This window comes from Pteropus medius, unplaced genomic scaffold (assembly GCF_902729225.1).
Source record: "Pteropus medius unplaced genomic scaffold, Ma_sr-lr_union100, whole genome shotgun sequence".
In the NCBI taxonomy this organism is placed as follows: domain Eukaryota; kingdom Metazoa; phylum Chordata; class Mammalia; order Chiroptera; family Pteropodidae; genus Pteropus; species Pteropus medius.
The window spans coordinates 22,439,912-22,465,357 of NW_024355205.1; the positions used below are offsets into that span (position 1 = coordinate 22,439,912).

At 32.3% G+C, this 25,446-nt stretch overlaps 1 long non-coding RNA gene and 1 pseudogene across 1 annotated transcript in view; one reads left to right on the forward strand and one right to left on the reverse strand.

The window, feature by feature from the left end:
- Positions 1 to 25,446, forward strand: part of LOC120598651 (uncharacterized) — a 212,874-nt gene that overhangs the window by 108,197 nt on the left and 79,231 nt on the right. The gene's annotated exons all lie outside the window — the stretch shown is intronic.
- On the reverse strand, positions 6,815 to 6,933 carry LOC120599066 (uncharacterized; annotated as a pseudogene).

Genomic DNA, 25,446 nt, shown 5'->3' on the forward strand with positions numbered 1-25,446 from the left:
AGTTTAAAACCTAAAAGTCATTAAAAATTTAATGGCTCAATGGTTAAAACAGACAAGCACTTCAAGCTCACCTGGCTTTGTTTTCAAGACAAAAATATTTGTACCAGTTGCAGTGCAGGTGTAATATAAACATATCTGTAGTGACAACATATTTTATGCTTATCTTTTCAGTCATTGTTGTCACCACTATATTTATAAAGTGAATTTAGTAACTTTCCTACAGGGAAGGCAGGTGAAGTTGATAAACAGGAAGAAAGTAATTTGTACAAAGTTAGGTAACACAATCTATTTAAAAATAGAATTTTTACTGATTACTTCATTTCTATTAATTGTTATCAAATAATTAAGTACAAGCTCACTTTTAAAGATGTCAGAAGCATTTATATTAATCCTTATTTTTGAAAAAAAATTGACTTTTCTGAAATTTAGTATTTTTTACTTAAAAATACCTGTTTCATAGAAAATAATATGGATCCTCTTGGATGATAACACATCTTTCTTCATATTATGGAAATAAAGAAATTTAAATGTGAGATAACCATACGGTTTGCATAGATAGATAAGGTTTAGATAGGTAAGTTTATCTGATTAAACTTTAATGTAATTGTTTAATATGAGATACAATTTTTAAAGTACTCAGAAATTTGTCTTCTAAAATAATATTAATCCCAGAGCACAGAAGAGAATATTGTAAATTTTAATCAGATGTCCTTTAGATTTCTGAGTCGTCAATTAAGTTTGAAGACTTTGAAAAAAGGCTTAAATGTTGAATACATTTCTAAACAATTCCTTGAAATTTGCATGTGATAATGGTAGTATTGACGAACCCTCAAGAATATTTTTATTTTCATTTTACTTTTTCAATATCAATAATGAAATAATAGTGATTTTTCATATATAATAATCATATGCCAAACTTCACAGCTTAGCAAAATTTATGGACAGAGAAAGAGCTAAAGTTTTGGTTGCAGAACTTGAATGTAAGAGTCAGACAGATATTTCTGCTTAAGGATTTAAGTAATCCTGGTAAATTGCACACCAATAAAAATAGAAAAAACTTAACTGACATGTTATAAATCCCCAAAATATGTTCTATAAACATAATGACTCACCTTAAATTCTTAAACACACATACATCTTTATTATTTTTTGTGCTTATGTTTGTATATGTGTGTGTGTACAATTTACAGACTTCAACTTTCCTTTCTTGATCAATTTACTCTGTTTAAAGTTCGAATTCAAAATATAGGCAGTAAGTCCTTTTACTTTGCATGCAAATGATAAAGACACGGTGCATTCCTTTTATGTCACTTATAGCAGTCTATCCTAATTACAATTCGCGGAACTAAGAAATAGCAATGTTAATTCAGTGACTAATATTTCACATCAATGATGTTAAGAGACTATTTCAATGATGGAAAAAAATCTGCTTGGAATCTTCTTTTCTCAACTGATTTAAAAACTGTAGCCATGTTTTTAATCACAAAATTATTCAAGCCTGTGGTTTTTTCTGTTTAAATATAAGAATTTTTCTAATGGTCTTTAGAGAAATCTGAGTAGACCTATGCGGCTATGTACAGAACCCAGCAACTGTATGCCCCCTATGGCTGATGAGGCACCTTAAGTCATCACTACCCAAAGACAATGGGCCGTGGTTATTTTGTTCTCTGCTACATGCCCGCAATTAACATAGGGCCTAATATAACTTAGGTGCTTAATCAATATATTTTGAATTGATGTGTAACATACATCCTGCAATTTCTATTCCATAGTAGAATTTATGACCGGTATGAGTCAACATAGGTGAAGTCATGGAGCCATAACCACTCCATTCGTGCTGACTTGTAATGGGCCTCAGTGACTTTGTGTTGAATGATTAGATGATGGACAAGTATTCTTCAACCCAATTCACAGTTAAGGGGGGAAACCACTTAGTGATTTGAGAGCAAATAAGTGTTAAGAAAAGTTTTGTTCGTTTGTTTTAATTCTTAGTCCAGTGTTCTTTACCTAACAGAAAACCAGTGTTCTTGAACCCTTTTGAATCATAACATTAGGAAGTCAAGTCTCATATAGTTGCAATTCTCTGAAGAGCTTGAGAACTAAGATGAAAAATGTTACATAAAAAATATTAATTTTTTTCTATAAAAACAGTAACTGGTTATATTAAGGTGCTTTTCTTTAATAAACAGGTCTATTCTGCAGCACAAACAATTGATCTCCATTGTCAGCAATTTGCTATTTGTGAATTTGTCTGCATGCTAATATTTATTTGTAATCTTAAATCTATACTCGCAGTCTTTTGTGGTCATTTGTGGACATGCACATGCACTGAATGGTGAAAAGTTTTAGTGCCTGATCCTCACATTCCCAGCTGAGGTCAAAGCAAGTGTCTGCCTTGTTGTTTCAACTCTCATATGGTAAACATGTTCTTTTTGCATTATAATTAGTGCCACATGTTTTATATTTTCTCTGTTGGTGGTGGTGGTGGTAGTGATTCCAGCTCTTTAAGATGGCTCCTAAGTGTGGTGCTGTCATGCTATGTAGTTTCCTAAATGCAAGAAGACTATGTTGTACCTCACAAAGAAAATGAGTATGTTTATGTAAGCTTCATTTGGGCATAAGCTAACATGTTGACTGGGAGTTCAGTGTTAACCACTTAACAATATATATTAAATAAGGTGTCTCTAAAAAAGAAATATACATACATCAAGGTTATGTGTCGATGAGTTGATAAAATGTTTTGACCAGAGCCTTCCCGGCCCACAACTCTGTACATTCCTTAGGAGACTCAGTATTCACCAATTCAGTGTTCATCATGACGTTATAGAACAGAACTACTGCAATGAATGAAAATCAGCTGAATATTTTTCTTTGGTCTTGTGACTCAAATAACTGAGCTCTTGCCTCACCTGAATACTCATGGAAACACATAAGTGCATATACATACATTTATTATAAGAACACACATTTATTCTATATTTTTACCCTCGCTATGAGAACTTTATTAGCTACATCTAAATTACCATAATTCACTGATTCCAAATGATTAAAATTAAGGGGGAAGGTGGAATATAGTAAATTATTTCATTTTTAGAAAACTATTGAAGAGAGCTGTTGAGGCTTCCAATAACCTAAGTTACAAAAGATCTTAAAGCAAGCCAACAACAAGAAGGAAGGAAAAAAAGGAAAATTTCCAACTGTGAATGCAATTGTGTCGTTATCCCATGAATCACGACTGTCTTCAGTCTCTGTAGTTCATCAGGCAAAATAACACCCTAGTTTCAGTTTCTACATTATCCAAATGAACTACTTTATAGATCTACTATATATTATTGCACAGTCAACTACTTGATTTCATATTTGCACAACCATGCTTAAACCAAACTGATAAACACTGAAAATTTAGTAACGGAGATTTTTGATAGGAATTCCATTATTCATATGTACGTAATTAATTTTAATATTTTCCCTGATATCAGTTAATATCCTGTAAACATAGCCTTTGAAAGAGTTCTAATGACACTTTAGACTTAATTCATGTGCACGTATTAACATTCTGAAATTCCATAATCTGTTGCTAATCATTACTGAGGTTTTCTACCCCAAGATGTGCCTTGAGGTATATTATTTTAAGCTGGTTATTTTTAGGAAACAAAAGACTCAAGAGGAGCCTTTTATCTTCCCCTTACCTGCCTAAAGGAATTGAGATAGAAAAATCTGTTTAAAGGGAGGGAGTTATCACCTTAGCATATGAACTATGTGACAGGGAGGAACTTAGCAAAATCTATTAGACTCTGTGTCCCATTATTTCCCTGTGGCCAGGCAAGAATTTGTTTACCAAATGTTTGCTCTTTCTCATCTACCTGTGAATTGCCTACCTTCCCTTAGAAGTCCAAGCTATTAAACCCCTCCCCATCTCCTTAGTCCAGAATGCATATAAGTCTCAACTGCTCAATCTGTCCTGGGGTCCCATATTCTTATGGAGCCCCCATATGTACATATATAATTAAATTTGGTTATTTTCTTCTGTTATCTGTCTCATGTCAATTTGATTATTATGCTAATGAGGAGAACTTAGAAAAGTAAAAGGAAAATTTTTTTCCTCCCCCATGCTACTTAGCATTCAAAGTTATATCTTTGGATTTAAGCTCATAAGGCCTTATGAATCTCTCCTGAAACTCATTGTTTTAATGTATTGATGTCAGCCCATTACCTAATTCATCAAAGTGACACTACATTTTAATAGAGTACCAAAGTATTAGTGCCTTACTTCATGTGGAGATAAAAATCCAGATAACATTCTAGTTAGAAATAAAATTACAGTTTGAAACTTCCTGTGTTAAGTCTCCATTTCTGTCAGTCTATCATTTTCTAAATTTTTCTAAAGTCATAGATTGACAGTTTAATAAGGGCAGACAAAAATATTTTCATGCTATATGACTCCATTGTACTCAATTAAATATAGCCAACAAAGGTATCCAAATATTTGATGAACCATTTCCCCATGTATTTGCCTTTGTCTGAGAGTTTTTAAACCATATATGAAATTATCAGATCACTTTTGAAATTTATTATTTAATTATTAATACAAGAAGATTACCAAATATACCTAATTCTCATATCTGTACCAAAACACTTCTGAAAATCATCAATAGTTGGTAATTTTTTTTTCCATTTTCTAATAATATAACTTTTGTCTGCATATTTGAGTAAATTTCACTGTGAACATGTTTTCCATGTAAATTATTGTGATGAGTCTACCAACTGCTCTCTACCTACACTGTGAGCACTGGATTGTAGACTTCTATTTCCTTCATGGAAAGTTGTAGAATCCTGTAGTTATCCAAAGTTCCACTGTAGTCCATTATCAACCAGTGACAGAGACAAGAATGATGTATTTAACATAAATCAAAGCCACTGTCATCCTTGCCTAACATTCTAATGGTTTCTCTTTGTCTTCAGATGAAAATCGAAACCACTTTACTAGAAGGTACCACTTGAGTTGTCTCTTGGTACAGCTCAGTCTTCAGTTTGTAGCTTCCTTATTCCATTTTTACCTTATCAGGAACTAAAAACACTGACCTGTTAATCTAAAGTCAAGCACATCCAAGCCCTGTTTGCCTACCCTCATTTTTTTTTTTTTTTCCTCCACACTGTTTTCTCCACACTATTCATATTGGTCACCACTTCTTCACATATGCATTGCTGCAACATTCTCTAAAGTATGCAACCATGCCACCCACAGCCACTCTCAGTTCTCTCTGCTTATTTATTCTTATCTTCCTAAGAAATAAGGCATGTTCATTGTTTTTGCTGAACTCTTTTTTTGCCTTTTTCCTTCTATTAAAATGTAGGCTTTATGAAGTCAAGAGTCCTGCATTTTTTTATCCCTTGAAATATTTCAAGAAAATCACTTGTAAGAAGTTTGCATTTTAAATGAACATACATACACACTGTATTAGGGAAGACAAAACTAGCTGCTATAAAAACAGCCCCCTAAATTTTAATGGTTTAAAGGTTTATTCCTTCTGTACTTGGCTTATTTCACTTAGCATAATGTCCTCAAGGTTATTTCATGTTGGAGCATATGATGAGATTTCTTTCTTTAAGGATTTATAATATTCCCTTGTATTTGTATAGCCCATGTTTTTTACTCATACTGTATTAAGCACTTAAAAATTGTTAAGAGGGTAGATCTCATGTTAAGTGTTCTTACCACCATTATTTAAAAAAAGAAAAAGAAGTATTTCTCACTCACCCAACCATCCAGTGCTTGGATCAATAAGCATATTTCTTTCCACCTTTTCTTTCTTCTACTGAAGGGGAACCCATTGTCCTTTCTTCTTATAGCTTAGCCAGTGAGTGACTATCCTGCCCAATAAACAAGAATTTTGATAGTAAACATACTGTTTCCAGTATAGGCTCTCACACCTTATTTAGCTTTTTTGTTTAACTTAAACATAACAAGGATTTTATTTCTAAAGCAATAATTCTTTATAATATTTTTTGTCTAGCAACAGTCTTCAACTTTTGCCTCTCAGACCATGCTGAAATAACGTAAGATTTAATGTCTACATGACCTCACAGAAATTAAAGGAAATTTAATTAATTGTAATCAATTGCCATGTGTTCTGTTTCTTCTTCAATGCTTTCACTCAACAAATTAAATAATATTTTAGAGATGCATTATGTTCCAAAACAAACATAATCTTCAGATTAGAGAAAAATAAATAAAGAAAATTTTATAAAATGTAAAGGCAAATATGTCCCTGTTTTTTAAGAATCTGCTTTTCAGAGAGCTTTCATAATCTCATAATAGTGTAAATATGTGAAATACAGATATAATGCCAAGGATTGTTCTAATGATTGGAAGAGTATCTGGTACCGAGTAGGTGCTTCATACTTTTTGAGGTCCTACGCAGATAATGAGGTACTCTTGAATAGCCGCTCCTAACTTTATGTTAGACAATGTATATAAAAGTGACAATAGTGATTTTCAATGAGAATCGCTCGACATCCAGAGTAAAAACCAAAATTAAAAAAAAATTATAAAGGAAGAAGTTACCTTTCTCTTATATATTCCTACTGTTATGGCATATATATTAGATATTTTAAGCACACAAGTGGGCACATTTATTGTTTCCATGTTAACTAGTGATCTTGGTTGAGTTTTTCATCTCACTGTGAGAACGGTCACTCATTGATGAATACAAATAAAATCCAGTCCTCAATGCTATTGAAATTCTCATAGAAATATTTATTTATAATCTATTAAATAGATTTATTTTAGTTTTTCTCTCTCTCTTTTTTTTTTTTCCTACAGCACCTAGACTTTCTAGGCAGTCTCCCATCCAAGTACTAACCAGGCCCGACCCTGCTTAGTTTCCAAGATCAGCCGAGATCGGGCGTGTTCAGGGTGGCATGGCCGTAGACAGGTTTAATTTGTTTTTATTTATTTATTTTGCTTTGCGTGTGTGTGTGTGCACGCCCACATGTATATGTGAGTATAGGACTGCACTCCAGAGATGCACATCTCAGAATAGTGAAAAGACTGAGGTTCTGAATCTACAAAAGAGAACATTAGGCCCTGTTGATTTTTCCTTCTTTTTTTTTCCTTCACCAGCCAGTACCTGTCTTCTTCAAAAAACATAAGCCCTTGCTCTTTGCTATTTTATGAAACTTTAGATTAAGAAAATGGTAGCACTCTTGTTTTTATAGGAAGGTAAAAAAGACTACAGTTGACTCCAGGCTTTTAAGAAGTCTGATCACATAGTTTCTTTAGTATAGGGTATGGTGGATAAGGGATGGTGATCTGTTAAGACATAGCATGGATTTAAAGGTTTATGGAGAATAGAGTCATTTTGAATAATCTGTGAAAAATGTAAAGAATATTGCCAGGAAGTAGAGCAAAACAAGGGAAAACTAGAAAGAATTTGGCCGCAGGTTTTAGGAAATATTAAATTTTATAGCCATAGAAGTGCATTCTTATTTTTTTTTCCTGTAACATACATCTCTCTTGAGAAAAGAAAATACTGATAGGTTAGAGATAATTAGAGTTAAGTAATTTTACCTAACAGCAATCTAAAGGCAATGAAGTATGGTGTGGAAAACACCAGCAGAATGATAGCTAAAGAGAAATACAAGAGGATAAGTTATATGCTTTCACCTTTGTACTATCACCTCACACAGTATGTGATACATTTTAAGTACCTAATTAATACATATTCTATAAAACTCTTTGATCCAATATTTTAATGTTTAGAATATTATACTATAGTATAATAGTATTTATTTGTAATAGTAAAATGTCAAAAAATAATGACAGTCTGTTTCAACCAGATCTCTCTTTCTGACAATCTTGACATGGAACATTCAGAAAGTTAGTAGAGAATAGAGTGGTTAAAATTGGATAGGCAAAGAAAACTGAGTGAGTAATCAGGAGCCAAGAAATATTACTGGTCATGAGTAAAGGGATGTCATGAAGAAGAGAGAACAATTATTTGGTATCACAGTAGTTATAAAGAGGAATAAAGAACAGGACAGATAGTGAGGCAGTGTGGCCACAAATAAGACTATTTGAATAATTGTTTAGAACCATTGTTGCTGCAGAATGCTAGAGCTGCATAGCATTCTAGTGTAGATTATTCTGTTGCAATTTCCTGTGAGCTCTAGCAATTGATATTATTCCCTGTCCTTCTTACTTCATTATATACATACTGTGACTCTCCATTAATGGAAGCAACTTGAGGTAATGGATGCCTGTTCACAAAAGTAAAAAGAATGCCTGACATAGTTACAAACCTGACTGCTTAACAGATTGACACTTTTTAAAAACTAGTCTCTTTTGCTTCCCTTCCAATTTTACTATTTCTCCTTCTCTTCCTATTATCTACATCAGACTCCTTTAATCTTAACTTTGTCAGGTATTTTGCATCTTCAATGACATTCTCGTGAGATAGGCTTGGCACACGCATTAATGAAAGCATCCTAAAGCAAATGCAATTTTTATACATCAGATTTAATTTTATCGAGACCATCACATTTAGAGTTTTGTGTTTCTCCTTTAAGAATAGTTAGCCATTTCTGATGAACACATATAATCATTAAAATCTTACACTACGTTTCATTTTCATAAGCTCTGCTGACATAGTTCCAATTAACATATTGGTTACATTGGTGCTAAAGCAAGCAGAGGAAATACACACTTAAGGTTAAGTAATATACATTAAGAAAAGGTTTTTTTGGTCATCATTTGTTTTTTATGGTGGCACAATGTAAAATTTTCTGGGACTCCTAATCATAAACAATCTCTCAAATCATATGTAATGCCTTGACCCATTTCATGTAAAGGGTAAAGACTATCATTCTTAGGAATGAAGTAGGCACTTTCTGAAGGTTTTCAATATAACAAAAAGGAAATGATTCTTAAATGTTCACTAATACAGATAATGCATTAAGTAGACTTATGTCTCTCACTTCAAAACCTAAAACTTAAGTTCTGAAAATGTACAACATAAAATCAGTGGCCGTGTTGAACATTTTAGTACTGTAAACCTCACACAAGCAGTCCACCTTACTGATACACTGGCAGCAAGTTTCACAATAAGATTTCTTACTATCTTTTATTATCAGGCTATTGGTCTTGATGTTGTGAAATGGATTTTCCTTTTTTAATTTTCTTTTGGTAAATTTATGCAAATATGACTTGGATAAGGTCAGACTCAATCTTCTCACCATGTTCCTCTATTCCACAGTGTAATCACAGATAGAGTATAATCATAGGATGCATTTCATGATCTTTACTATTCCAGGGAACAAGGCTTGGGCTTTTCATAAGGACATGAAGAGCAAACAGTAACCATCATAAACACATGTAGTCACTGGACTAGTCCTGAGGGGCAAAATCATTGCCATCATTAGTAACACTTTCATTTACTGTCTTCCAAAAGGCTGCTAGTGATACACATAATGACATGGCAAGCTTGACATTGCAAGGATTCACTTACAGAGTTATACAAAACAACTAAGACAGAAAAACTGGTCGGATATAAAATTGGTTATTTTCATGTCCACCAATAAAACTTATTTTCTTTGCTTCTCACTCTCCATAAAATGGTGGAAATTTTTTTGAGAAAGGCAGATTTATTCATTTTGTTCTTAAAAATATTTCACTGCCAAACTCACTAATAATATTCAAATATAAAAAGGAAAACAGTATGTATAATATAGTGAAATAGGAGCCAATAGTACATATTATTTCTTTAGCTCATTTTAAACTCTGTATTAAATTAGTTATTTCAGGAATGTGGAAAAGGTAAATCTAAATTTCTAAATTTTGGTAATTTATATATCCTTTGTAACATACTTTTGAATGGTTTTACTAGAAGCATGTTTCACTGATAATGGAAATTATATAACTATATATAGATATCCTTGAATTCAGTAAGCAGGCTTTCTAACAAGTCAGAAAATTGCTTTTTAATTTGCAGTTTCTTTCTGATCTACTACTAATGAAAGTTTCACTGAATTATCTGCTTAAAGGTCAAAATGCTAATTAGGAGCATTAGTGATAATTCAGATTTGTGGAAAAAATGATGACATTAGCTTTTTATCTTCTTCAATTAACTTATTTTGTACTCCATTGTCTTCTCAAACCTCTGATAACAATGAAGACAGTTTATGACATTTAGAACTTCCCATTTCAATTTAATACATACATTTTTGTTTAAAAGAATACAGCATATGGATTACATCACAATTTTCTCCTTTCCAAAAGTGGCACTGCGATATACACTTTAATAAGCTAAATTTTACAGACAACATTTAAACTATAAATAGAATATTACACTTTACTTCTACAAAAGAGTTTTACATCTACAAAATTTTTTATTTTCAGAATGTGTGTTACATTTAAAAATTCTTGCTTTTACAGATTGAAATTTCTGATCCAGGGAGAATTAATCATTTCACCTTGTCTATTCCATTATAAATACTATACGATTTCAAAATTCATAGCATATAACATAAGATTTGGGTTGTGAAAAAGCTCATGGAACATAGAAATTTATTAATTCAAGTGAACATCCCTCTCTATATACATAGTTGTGCCCTGTAAAATGAAAGTGCATATTAAAGGCTACTAGTTATCTAAGTCACAAACATGTAAGTATATTTACTAATAATAGAGAGAGAGAGAGAGAGAGAGAGAGAGAGAGTGTGTGTTTGTGTGTGCGTGTGTGTGTGTGTAATGAAATTCATATTGTCTTAAAATAACACTACACTGAAAACACATACAAAGTGATGTGGTCATGACAGTAAAGTAATAGCACATTCCATAGGCACAATTTAAGAGAATTTCATTGAGGGCCAATTCCTAAGGCTTTGGCCAACTTAGGAATCAGTAAAAGATAGTGGTGATTGTTGCCAGTTGTAAGCGTAGAGGAGAAATGCCCAGCAAGAGTTATAATTGTGGAAGATGGTTACACTATAAGAGCTCCGCCTATGGTAGGGAAATTCACCCTCCCTCATCTTCTGCCTTCTGCTCTCCCAGAGTTGTCATCTTGGCCCATGCCAACTGGAAGCCAGAGGAACAGGAAGCCCTTGATGCAGTCCACAGAGGTCATTGTCCTCAATTACAAGGGGGACAGAAAATGAAAAAAGAAGGAACTGGAGGGGGAAATGGCAAACACCTAATTTATGTTTTCAGCATATGTGTGTGGAGGAGAACACTCAGCATAGTAAAGATGTCAGTTTTCCTCAATCTCTCTATAGATTAAACACTAATCAAAATTCCCTGAAAAAAAATTTGTAGAAAAGTACAACCTGAATTCTAAAATTGAGAAAGAAAGGCAAACTGGAATAGCCCAAACAAATTTAATACAGAAGAAAGTTTGAAGCATCCACATTATCTGATTTCAAGACTTACTATAAAGCCACATAAATCAAAGTAGTATTGGTTAAAAGATGATGGAGCAAAATAAAGAACATAGAAATAGACCCACATGTGTAACTCCATCTAGTAAGAAGTTGGAGAGTCCTCTTGATGCTAAAAAAAATTATTGTGCAATAACACACAACTGATCAAGACTAAACAAATATTTTGTAAGTTTTGGTCTATTAAATAAAAATATTTTATAGTTTTTAATGGGATGAGATGGCTTTTGTTTTTCCAATTAGTACATGGACACAAGTTATTTATTATGAGAATGAGATGTTCCAATATTACTTCTACCCTTCCCTTTTTTGTCCCTGCAAATATAAGCACTAAGAAGTTATGTCTCCATAAATAAGTAGAAATGCATAGAATAAATTTTTTATAGCAATATAACATTTCATGAAAGTTTTCCTAAATTATATCCAAAAGTTACTCTGCTTTATCATAAAACTCTCTGTTTACAAGTGGATAACTAAATTAAGTTCTTTAATTTTGTTAAAATAATGATTTGAGAATAATCTGAAAAGTACTTTGTTACTAAGCATTTGATTTATTCAATACTTTCTTGTAAATATATTATTGACAGAAATTATCACATTGCCCAGGATTTTGCACTGCAGGGCATAACAACAAAATATATCTGAATAAAGTATGATTTCCTTTGAAAATCAAAAGGTAAGGTGCTTTGTGAAGGACACCTGAAAAAAGGAATATCACTGGGCTATAGATCATTTCTGATACAGATTAACCTTAGAGAATAGGACACTTAGACCATAAAGAAGTAGCCTTTTGTATCCTTTGAACTTTGTGTACTCCGAAGGGCATAAATGTCCCAATTTAAAGACCATCATTCTACATAGTGTAGTAGGGGAAATACTCTACCACTCAATGTGTAATGCTCTGATTTCCCCTGCTTGTAAAATATCCTAAGAGAACCCATTCATTAGTCTTTCATCTGCTGAATTTCTTGAATGTCATTAGTGCTTTGGGACACTCGAATATATAATTAAAAACAAATTATGAAATCAAAATAATTACAAAACTATACCTCGAACAGCATATTATACTTAACATAGAAAAAATCTATTTCAATTTGCCAAGAACCAATTAATATTAAGTGCAATATTTTTTCTGACATTGTAATAATTGAGAACATTAGAGAATAGTGACCATGAAAAAGTTATATTTTCCTCTTCTCTTCCTTACTTGTCTCTTTTTACAAAAGGAGAAAAAACAATATGTCTGAATGAGTGTTTCTGTATAGAAAACACATATACACAAACACACATTTGTACACATATATTTACCTACAAAGACTCTCAGAGGTACACATGCTCACACACACAGACATATGCTATAATGTCAAGTTAAATTAAGCCCAAGGCAGCTTTAATGTAGAAAAGAATGAAGAAGAAAAAGCAAAAAGAACATAGATTAAGGATATTCTTCTCTCAGAGAGACTCATGCCCTTTTCCGTTTTGTTCTTTACTCACTGCACTATATGAGAGGATTACAGAAATAAAAAAATGCCAGATTTTTTGCTTACGTTTTTTGTTTCTGCTCTTGTGTTATGGCATTCCTTCCCCCTTATTTGTTTAAATATTTGTTTCTCTGTAATTATCAACTTGGAGAGCATCCTAATTTTTCTTCACTGTATCTTAGTTCTCTTCTAGATATCCAGGAGGATTCTATCAGCCTGAGGCATAGATTCAAGTGAAAATGATGGATTAAAGAAATACCTCCTGGGAAACCAGTAACTGTATGGAGGGAGCAAAATAAAGATAGTAAGAAACCAAGCTAGAATGGGAGTTTAGCAGGAGTCTCACATTCCATCTGATCCTGCAGAGAGATCTGGAGTATAAATTATACCTATTTGTCCTTCTTTGGGTCAAAGGGCTGGATTTTGTAACCCCGCACTAAATCAGTCATTGGTTAACAGGCTCTGGGCCTGTAAAACTAGCTGGTGTATGTAGTTCTGCATAGAAGTAAGAGAGGTCTAGTGCCAAGGGCCACATCTCTAAAGGTCACAGATACCAGCTCTGAGCAGCAGAATACATAGGACATTGGAGGTGAGTACAGAGTTAGAGATTTGGTAAAAGAGATCTGGAGGGATATGGGTGGGTGACAACAGTGTCTGCTACTGAGCATGATGTGACTTTTTTTGTACTCATCGAAAGGTCACATTTTTTATATAAAGGGGAGAAAGGAGGAATACTCTTGGGATGGTTAAAAATGAAACATTCTAAATAAGCAAATGTTCTGGTTAATTATTAAATTTCCAAGGACTTAGAAATTAAAAATAAACGGTACTATAAAATATTGGAAGCTGCTAGAGAGTTATTATATTTCCAATCATTGTAGTGTTGATGTTGAAAAAAGTACAAGGAAATAGTTTTCTCATCTTTAGAATAATAGAAAATCAGATGAACCTTAAGTATAAAATATTTAAGAGTCATTTCACTGGTACTTATGTTAATATATTAAAGAAGTATCGCTCTCGATATAGTGTGGTTTTCCATCTGAGAGCCATGGAGATGGCGTGGTGTAGACAGTAGAGCTAGATCTTATTGTTTTAGACCCTGCACTGCCACTTACTAGTTAGTTATGTGACCCTAAACTAGTTAATTAACCTCTATGTGCTTCAGTCCTGACATCTTTAATATTGGGATAGTCTATAGTTCTTAAACATATGCTGCAAGTATTAAATAACTTAATAAATGTATAGTGATTAGAATAGCATCTGCCATTTAGTACAGTTTTAGTTATTATTTTTTTTATTATTAATGCAAGATTTTAGGCAACAAACTAAAATTTAAAATTATATGTTCTAATAGCAAGAAACAGCAAACTTTTTCTGTAAAAGGTCAAATAATAAATAAATGTTGGCTTTGTAGGCTCTATGGGCTTTGTCACAGTTATTCAGCTTTGACTTTGTAGCCTCCAAACAGCCATAGATAATATGCAAATGAATGGGTGTGGCTGTGTTTCAATAAAATGTTTTCTATAAAAACAGGCAACAGGCCAGATTTGGCCCATGAGCTGCAGTTTGTTGAAACTTGTCATAAAGTAACAACTTGAAATTCTTTTTTCTACCAGGAACGAAATTAAAGTAATTTTGTCTCTTTTTAAAATGTTTTTATTAAATTAATTATAAATTTAATAAATATGTTATGAAAAAGCCAAAAATAACCTACTTGATGAATGTCAATTCTGTCAATTTATTAATCACAGTCAAGGCAGATCATTTTGAGATTTGACTCAGTGGGGAAAAAATGAATTATAACCCTCAGAGGGAATATACTGGTCCTGTTCAAGAACAGCAAAGAAATGAAATAAGATACCAAACACTGAATATTTTTATTAATCTGGCATATAGCCCATAGGCAATATGCCAAGAGCAGCCAACAATAAAACAATCTTTTCCCAATTACAATATTGAATTGACCTTACAATGCTTGGCTTAATTGAAAGTCCAATGCAATGAGGTATAAAACTTTCTTGGATGTTGTTATTGCAACAGATAAATGATACAAACTCAAAAATTTCTAAAATAGCAAAGAAAGAAATTCAAATACCCTAAAGATGTCAGAAAGAAAGAACTAAGAAAATCAGCTCTACACTGGACTTTGTATATAATAGTTCACTACATAGTATATCATGTGAAAAACCAAGCAGACAAAAGGCTTTTTAAAGACATTTTTTTCTATAATTATTTAAAATCCAACTAATAAAATGTATACTTAAAACCATCAGCCTAAATAAGAAGATAAACTGAGGTGAGCTGAATTGACCAAAAATTAAGTTATTTCAACAGTAGCAGAGAAATTGTAATTCAGGTAATGCATGCTATAGCAAGCTACAGGTGAATCCCTTGAGGGTTTGGATCAGGCTGTGTTTATGGTTAAGGCATACAAAGAGGGAGGAGTCTATCAGAGTTCAAGCAGTAAGTTCATTGGCTTAAGGATGTAGAGAGATTCTTGGCAGATATTCATTAGTCAGGAATAAGTCTTGATCTTCTGTAAATCAAGTATTTAATGGAAATCAGTCTCTCAATTCTTAAATTCTGTTCTTCTGAGGGTGTATGAAATTCATTTTATATTCTCTGGTTCCATTTTAAATTGAAATCCTTTCACACCACTAGACTTGTACAGTTTATTTTTTGTGGTGCTCTATATTAAACAAACAGCAAATGCTCTCACACACACATACACACACGGAGAGGACCAGAAAGATTCAAAACTCTACAACTGAACATAAATCATATTGTCTATATTATATACCCTATATACAATAAAATCCAAAGGACATAAAGTTGGCACTGAAAACAATGTTATTTTCTACAAACTGTAGAATTATTAAATCTTTTATGTGAAACTGGAAAATCAAAATACCTTTCTAAATAATATTTGTATTTCTAATTTTCATTTTCTGAATATTCTTGGCTTATCAAAATGAGCTTTTAAAAAATATGGGACTTATACTTAATTGTAGCAAATTCTTCATCTATTGAAATTTTTTAAATTCAGTTTTTAAAAACATAACTTTTATTAACTTAATTTTTATGCTTCTACCTACTGGTATTTCTGAAAAGAAAAAAAAAGGATTGGAAGAGATTTGGTCAAAGATAAGTCTTGGAAGATTTATTCTCTAGTGCACAAAACTGCAAAACAGTTTTTGTAACTGCCTGTTAACTCAGGAATGGTTCCTCTTTTTCTTTCAGAACTGCGTTATGTCACATTTCTATGTTTCTGCTGATTGCTCTTGATCCAGTTTCTCTGCTCTATTGAGTTTAGAAGGATCAATCTTTGTATTCCCAAGCCTGAGCAGGGTGTCTGGCATATAATAAGCATTCGGTACATTTTTTCTGAATAAGTGAATGTATGTCGGTGTCAGTTTATCTACTGCTTTTCAATCGCAGAGGAAAACTCACAATCAGTTCTATTCAATTTTATTTGACTGGTCATAGAGCAAGTTTTTACCAGCCATCAAGCGCCATCACCATACCTTGTGTTAAGCAACAAATATAAGCTAAAGAGTGTTCAGAATTTGGGCAGACAGAGGTAGAGAGTAGAATGTAGAGATGTCAATACCCCATACTCGAGGACCGTTTGATGTTGAGTACTATACACAGCCTGCCCAAGTCTAAAGAAAATAATTTTTTCCATTAAATGAACCCTTTATAACCTCTTCTCCTTACCTCTCTGGTGCTTCCTTTGAAGATTCAATTTGTACTTAGGGGGCAGACAACTTGCTTTATTAGCATACATTTGAATATTTTATCTTTGCAGTTTGGGTGTTAATTCTTCATGACACGTCTAGTACAACTATCCAGTGATACAGTATGTTCCTATGAATTTTTTTACTGCAATTTATTTAATTGCAAATTTAATTTCTTTAATGATTAGAAACTATTCAGATTATCTTTTTATCATGGTCAAGTTTTGGTAGTTCATGGCCTTTGAGAAACTGGTTCATTCCTTCTAGGTTGTTGAGTGTAAGAGAATATAATTGTCTGTAGTGTTATCTTTGTATTCTTTTAAAGGCTGCAGAATGTATAGTGATACCCGTTTCATTACTGATATTGGCGATTTGTGTCTTTTTATTTTTATCAGTCCTGCTAATTGTTTATCAATTTCATTTATTTTTCAAAAACACATTTTCGTTTTATTGACTTTATTGTTTTTCATGATGTCTTGAGCCACTTTGCTATTTTTCAACAGTGACAAAGTCAGATAAAATTATGTCTATGGACCATTATCATTTGCATTGATATAAGTTATGTAGGACTTATAGATATGTAAATTTGCATAAGGAAATGAAATGCAGAAACACTGATGGTTGAGTTTATTTCAGACTCTCAGAAATGTTTTCTGAAGTTTCTTCCAGAAACTGTCTTCTACTTGCTCATTCTTTCTCTTCTTGCTCAGTACTTGTGGTAGAGTTACTCCCCTTTGTTTAATTTATATTGACCACATCTAGATGCAGTGTATCTTCGATATTGCCATTCCTGAAAATGGTGGCATAAACTCTGCCTGCAGATTAGTAAGAGTTCAGTGGTCATGTCTAGCATCCTGATAAAGATGAAGAAGGAAAGCTACACAATAGCTCATTATGGTCATGCTCTCCCATCATCAAAAGCAGGAAAGATTTGGTGTAACTAGTTATGTCATCTTCAAATTCTTGCTGAAGGAAATGACGAGGCACAATCTTATGTGATTTTCTGAATGGTAAAATCGTGTATTAGCTTTCTCTGTTACAATATTAAAATTTCAGTAGAATCTGAAATCTCATTTGAATGTACATGCCTACCTGTCCCCATAAGCATTAAACTTATGCTTAATTGTAGAGAAACTAGTGTATGTGTTGGAATTGGGAGTAGAGAGAACCCTGCATAAGTCATGCTGCCATCTTCACATATTTTCTGCCTGGCAATAGTGATTGCAGCAGAGGTGATCCTGTATCTAATGGGTTTTGTGCACCTCATAGATCTTATTTTTAATTAATATCCTATTTTGGATGGTACTATAGTTTCAAAATGACGAATCTAGTAGGTAATTTAGGCAGCGGAACAATATTCAACACAATTTTAGAATGCAACTTACATAAATGGTGTAAAATTTAATTAACTAGTTCTTGAGGCATGCATACAGCTTATAATACGGTAGTTAAAATAATTTGCATAACATTGACTATTTTCTCTGACTTCTGATGAAATGTAATAGAATAAGCAAGACTAGTTTTATGACAAGTGGGAAAAGCAAACATGCTTCATTAACATTTCATTAACATGATGATTGTCTTTACTTTTTCATTACTTTTCAATCCAAAATATAATAAATAGCAAATTTTATCTATGTATATAATGGTTGTTTCATTAAGCATACATAAACAATAATTTTTTTAGTTCCCTTAAGTTAAAAAGGGTATGATTTATGTTTTTAAACATACAGTTCTTATAATCTTAGAGAGCTCAAGACTCTCACACAGTTTTTAAAGAAATGAAATAAACCCCATTTAAAGAAAGGAAGAAAACTTGAACATTTTGAGCCATGTATTTGAAAAACAATACCCTCAGCTTTTCTTTAATACTTCCATTTTGGAGTTGGGCGTTTGACAAATGTATCCATCTATCCACTGTATCATTGATTTTGGAGGTGATTTCTGACTCCGTAGGGGGTCTTCTTTTGAATTTGACAGGTTTTGATGACAATATGAAATTAGAGAAGAATAACCTAAGCTGAGATAGATGATCTGAGGCACTGAAAATAAGTACCCTAGCCTTGTTCTCAGATTGATAAATCACTCTATCAAATACACTGGGGAAAGTGAAGACTATTGCAAGTGATCGAAGAGATGAATATAAAGTATAAATAAATAAGTAGTTTAACTTGAACGCTATACTTCCAAAATATGCACTAATACTTAAAAGATATCCTCAAACACTTTTAACCATGCAATATGAGTCAGGTTAAGAGGAAAAAAAGAATATTTAAATATTAGGTAAAATTGAAAAACTGGATTATATTTTCACTTTATCTATGTGTTTTTCTGTTTCTCTTTACTCTAAAGGGAATGGAGTTATGGAAAGAGGAAGACATAACAAGCACTAATTTGGAATATCTCTTGCTTCTTACACTTCCTCTTTAAAGAAAAGTGGTAAGGAGGCAGTAATTATAAATGGATTCAGATTAGATAAGGAAATGACAAAACTTCTTAGGCTTATGTTAAATATTTTGATTTCTTTAGCTTGGTATTTTTTTTAAAAGAATAATTTCCTTTAATGTATCTCAGAACAGCTGTCATTTTATTATATAGAAAAAACTAATATTTTACTTCAGTTTTTACTCTACCTTACATATAATTTAAACTTTCCCTTTGGAAAATTGAGAAAATGAATTGGAAAATATTTCAACAATAGCTTATTATCTCAGATTATAATTTATGATATATGTATAGGGTATATGTATATGAATAGATAGATTTGGGGCAGGGAGAGAGACAGACAGACAGAGAGACAGAGAGACAGAGACAGAAACAGAGAGAGACAGAGACACAGAGACAGAGACAGAGAGAGAGGGAGAGAGACAGACAGAGACAGAAACAGAGAGAGACAGAAACAGAGAGACAGAGACAGATTTATTATAGGAATTGTCTCATGAGATTTTAGAGGCCCCAGAGTCCCACAATCTGTTGTCTACAAGCTGATGAATCAAGAAAACCAGTGGTATAATTCTGTCTGTGAGTTTGAAGGCCTGAGAACCAAGAGAGCCAATGGTGCAATTTCTAATCCAAAGCTAAAGGCTTGAGAACTCAAGACTGCTGGAGTGAGTCTTGGAGTCCAAAGGCCCAAAAACCATAAGCTCCGATGCCCAAGGGCAGGAAAAGATGGACATTTTAGCTCAAGAAAAGAGGAGAAATTGCCCTTCTCTTCCATTTTTTTGTTCTATTCTTACCCTCAATGGATTGGCTGACATCTGCCCATGTTGGTGAGGACAGATCTTTATTCAGTCTATAGAATCAAATACTAATTTCTACCTAAAACACCTTCATAGACACCAGAAATAATATTTACCAGCTATCTGGATATCTTTTAGCTCAGTTGAGTAGACACATAAAACACTATCACATATAATTTGTGAGCAAATCATTGAGCTCAAATGTCACATAAATGCAAAAATGCCCTTTCATAATCCTTGGACAGCCTTTAGAATTATTTTCCATCTACATGAAAAAAACCTCCATAGAATCATTTCCAACTACATACAAAAAAAACTCTTTTGATAGGACATGCTATTTAAAGAGCATTTAAAAATTTTTAACAACTATAAATTGAAAAAAAAAAAAGAGAGTAAACACTTTTGTGAAGTGTCATGAGCAATGAAATAGGACTCAAAGACCTGAAGTCTAGTCCTAGCGCTGCCATTCTGTATATACTGGTGACTTTGAAAATGCCATTTAACTTTCTAGATTTTTTTTTTTTTTGCTTAAATCAAATGCGAATTTTGAGTCTTTTTTTCTTACTCCATGTTTACTTGATACTTACTTCAATTTTGTTCAGTCTTAGAACTGCATGAAAATTTTTTTTACATGACATGCTTGCTTATATTTGATAATAATATGTCTAGTCCTTTCTTGAATTTTCAGCTTTATTTTGCCATTTCCTTTGTTTTTTTTTGTGTGTGTGTCTTCTTTAAACTTTAAAAGTTGAATGTAGCATACATGAATAAATATACCTAAAGCAAATGTATATCTTATCAAATTATAATAAAGTGAAAAAGACAAGTAGCTGCCATTTAGATCAAAGAATTGAAAATCGTCCATACCTACAATGCTATGTTGACATTTTAAAATAACAATTCTTAGATTTTTATTATAATTTTACTATTCTGTTTATTTTTACTCTTTTATGTGTAAATATTATTTTTTAGTTAATATTTGCCTTCTATTCAGTGTTGTACACCATTTTACTGTTTAGTGATATATAAGTGGTTGTGACATACATTTGTGAATATTATTACATTATGAAAGTAATTAGTAATTTTATCTTTTTCCTGGGTAATGCAAGAAATGAGGAATACCTCAATTCGTTCTCTTTACCTGTGCATTATTATAATTATGAAGGATAGTTTTCTCAATTGGTGATACATTCTTTCATCACTTTGACCTTATCAACCTTTATATTTGTTTTTCAGTTTTAGTCTGATATGTATTTCTTGTATTGATCCAGCTTGGTGTTTGTGATATTTCTTCAATTTAATGTTAGATTTTTTTCAACAGTTTTGAAAAGTTCTCAGTCATTATGTCTTCTTATGCCTTTTCTTCTCTCCTTTGAGAACTCTGGAAACCATGTGTTAGATATTCTCACTGTGTATTCTCTATCACTTCCTTTGTCTTCCATATAATTCTTTCATTTTTACCTATATGCCTTGACATTATTTCCAGGTCAGAAGTTTTCTCTCCAGCTGTTCACTCATGCACTGGTTTCTTAATTTTAGGTTTAATATATTTCAGTGTACTAGTTTTTTATTTCTTCTCTGGTCTCACTTTTGTCTTTTTCATTTTGAACATAATGCGTCTTTATTATCAGTCTATTAATGAAAATTCCATAACTCTCAATAATTTTATTAATCAGAATGAAGTTTGCATAATAATTTTATAGTCATATCACATAATTGGTTCTATAAGCTTTTTAATTTTCATATGCATATGATCCCTTGGGTTTGTCGTAATTGATATTTATAATTCACATGAAGAGTTATAAAGCACAATTCCTTTAAACGTATGTATAGTCTTGTAGATCCTTATTTAAGTCTGTCTCATTTGTTTTAATTTGTACCTCTTCCCTGTTGATAAGGTTTTAAAACCTTATTTTACCATTCAAAATATTTGTATATTCTCTTACAAGAGTTTTTCTAATCTGATACTATACTGGTTTATTATCTATTCTTCCCACTCTAAAATGTGAAGATTTGCTACTGTGACTATAGCACCTAGAAAAATGCCTTGCAAGTATTAGAAACTTGATGACATTTGAAAAAACAATAATCTGATATTATTCCATCTATGTTTTCCAACATGTCATTTCAAACATGAATAGATTATTAGGTGAAGACCTGGACCTTATCCTTGGGAACATTCATCTTTAAATAAAAAAACCTGCATATGATTGCTCAATAAATTCAGCCGACGATTTGTTCATATTGGCTTTTTTTTTCCTCCATAATCATCTTGAGAAATTGTCTCAAATTCACTGCTAAAATCAAGGAACAATACATCCATTAATCACATTTAGTAACCGACAAGATATCAAGGAAGCCCCTAGAAAGTAATGCTTTCTTTAAAAAAATTTTTCCCATGCCATTTTATTTTATAACCCTTTCTAGAACATTGTTGGAAATTATTATTGTTAGCCATTTGATTGTTTCTGTAATTTCTGATTTTAAACCCCAATTTTACCTTTAAAAAGTCGTTGTCTGCTGATTTTCAACAATGACAAAAGTGCATTTTTAAAAACATCAAAGTAACTGCTCAATTCAGATGATACCAAATGGAGGGAATACCCCATTTTGAATACTGAAATATTTACTAATCTCACTTATTTCTATGCTCCCATCACTTCTTGTCCCCCAGTAAAGTCTCAGGGATTTTTGAAGTGGTTATGTAATTAGATCTGTTATTATTTTAGGCTTTTGAATGTAATTCATTTGGTTCTGAAGATTTGAATTCATTTAGAGATACTAATCCTCTTTTACCACTTCCATAGTAAATTTGTGAAGTAAGTAATTTTTGTAATCATGTCGCATAATTAGTTTCTATATGCTTCTAATTTGTCAGTGGGATATGATCCCTTGGGATTTGTTGTTGTTGTTGATAATTCACATGAATAATTATAAAGCAACACGAGTCCTTTAACTAATATGCATAGTTTTATAGATACAGTCTTTCTCATTAGTTTTAACTTATTCTTTCTCTCTATTGATAACTTTTTAAAACCTTATTTTTTGTCATTCAAAATATCTCTGTCTCTATTACTTTTAATTTTTCCTCTTAACTATATTTATTTTATCATTTTTAACTTGAAGTTAATTATTTTGGATAGAGAATATAAGAATTAAATACAACCAAGTAATATTCTATATCTGTTCTTTATTAAGGATACAATTTATATCACAACAAATTTTTTTGTCATGCTCTGAACTATGCCAAACTAACTGCTTCACTTCGCCCTTCACTTTCCTCAAAGGTCTCAGTTAATTCTGAGCTTTAACTTTCCTGAATATACTTATATTCTCTGCTTCTCCCTTGAATCCCTTACATGTATCTCTTAGTCATTCTATTTATAATAGTGTGTCCTTCATGGTTAGATCAGTTTAAAGATCCAAGGGAAACATGTAGAGTGTTAAATTGGAATACATAAAACAGTTAAAATTGCATGTACCATATAAAAACTATGAGCCTTAAAGTATCACCCCATTAAGAAAAACCAATTAAAAACCATGGTTCTTTCATTCTTGATGGTCATTAGACCAAAGGTTTTGACAGATTGAAATTTTGTCTGAATTACCTATGTTGCATGTTTCTAAAATAATTCTGATTCTTTTCTTGACACCACAAAATGCTAAACTAATTATTTTATATAGCATTTTGATGTTTATAACTATATAGCAAGATATTAAACAAAAATTTAAAAAGAATATACTGCTCTAGATATGCATCTGGAATTAGCTTTGCAGCAGCTTCTTGGGCTGCTTATTCTTGTCATTGCTACAAAGGCTACCAATGATTCTCCCAAATCTGTTACTATCCTTTTACCAGGCTAAACTCTGTCAGACTGCTAGGACTGCTGTCAGAAATAGGTCTACTTCCAGTTTTGGAAACAAACTTATGTGTGTTTAATGGAGGGTGCTTATATTGCCTAGGTCAACTTATAGAGACTGCAGAATTATCACACATCATAATAATGGGAAAAAGAGTACGTGACAGTGGAATGTATTAAATAAAGATAGCTACAGCTATTGTGAAGACAACAAGAAAAGGCAAAAAAAAAAAAAAAAGAATAGATAAAGTAGGAGTTAAATTTTAACTTTTTTTTCTCTAAATAGACATCTGAGGGGGAATGAAAGTAAAGATGACTGAAACATCAATTTTTTCAAATCTCTCAGCTTTTGCCTAAATCTCATTGCTTTATCTAGATTCTAGATTCTAGAAAATGTCATAAACTATCAACAAAAGTTCTGAGAATATGACTGCTTAACTGTAATCTTTTTAGAAACCCTGTATAATAAATTAATGCAACTTATTTTTAGCATAGGCATCACATCACAATCCTATCATAATGTCTTTATAAATTGCTTTATGGTAACTGCCCAGTCCTACGGTTTATAAAATCTCAATGGTTGTTGCTTTCCTGGGTTGCCAGGGAAACCAATATTGGTCGGCTTAAAGAACCCCAAGAAAAGTATTTTACTTATCTGTTCCACCTCAAGTGAAAATGTAAAACATTTAGGCTACCAAATTTATATTGTTTAGACTCTATTAAGGTTACAGTTTGTGCTTATAGCCATTCCTGACTTAGTCCCATCAACTTATTTGACAGCTCCCACCCTTTAATATGCATTTGCTAGATGAGCAGGTATGTCTAAGGTCATGTTCCTCAGAAGCAAAGCCTGAGACACAGATTCTTATATAAGTGATTTTTAAGAGAATTTTTTCAGGAGAAAGATGTAAAGTGAGAGAAACAAGTAAAGAAAGTAAGGAAGAGAAAGAGACTGAGCTAAGATGTGGATTCAAGTGAAGGCTGGCCTCACTTGATCAGATGAGTAGCTCTGAATTATAAATCTCACCTGAATATATATATATATATATATATATATATATATATTCTTGATGACTGAGCTCAGTCTCCCTATATATATATATATAGGGAGCTCAGTCATCAAGTAGAAGCTGCCTAAGATTGAGAGAGAATAACATGACGAATCATGGGCAATTACTGGTGATTGGTGTAAGTATGAGCCATTAGCTTTCCACACCTACAGCAGCTAGTAGTGGGAATACTAGCTTGGTTAAAAAAAAAAAAAAATTGGGGTGTGGCAACACTAATATCTGTTACGATGAATAACAGAAGTAATGAGCAGTAAATGAAGTTGACAAAGATTTTAGTGTTATTTTTCTTAAAGGTCATGATTACTCAAGGGAACAAATTGCATCGTTGATTATATAGCAGCAATCATTTGCCACTACAAAAATCTGCAGATAGATGGAGCCAAGCAGTCTTAGAATTTTGTTTCAAATGTTATCTGTTAGATTCATTCATGACGTTTCCTAAATCCCACATCACATGCTATATTGTAAATGTCAAACAACTAATCATGTACCTTCTCCGCAAAATGAGGGGGAAGATAAACAGGCCCAGACTTAGTTATCTAACTCTACCTTAATCACAAGACAGTAAAAACCTTGCTAGACAAAAGGCAATGTCAATGTCCACTAAAATAAAGGAAGGAAGGAAG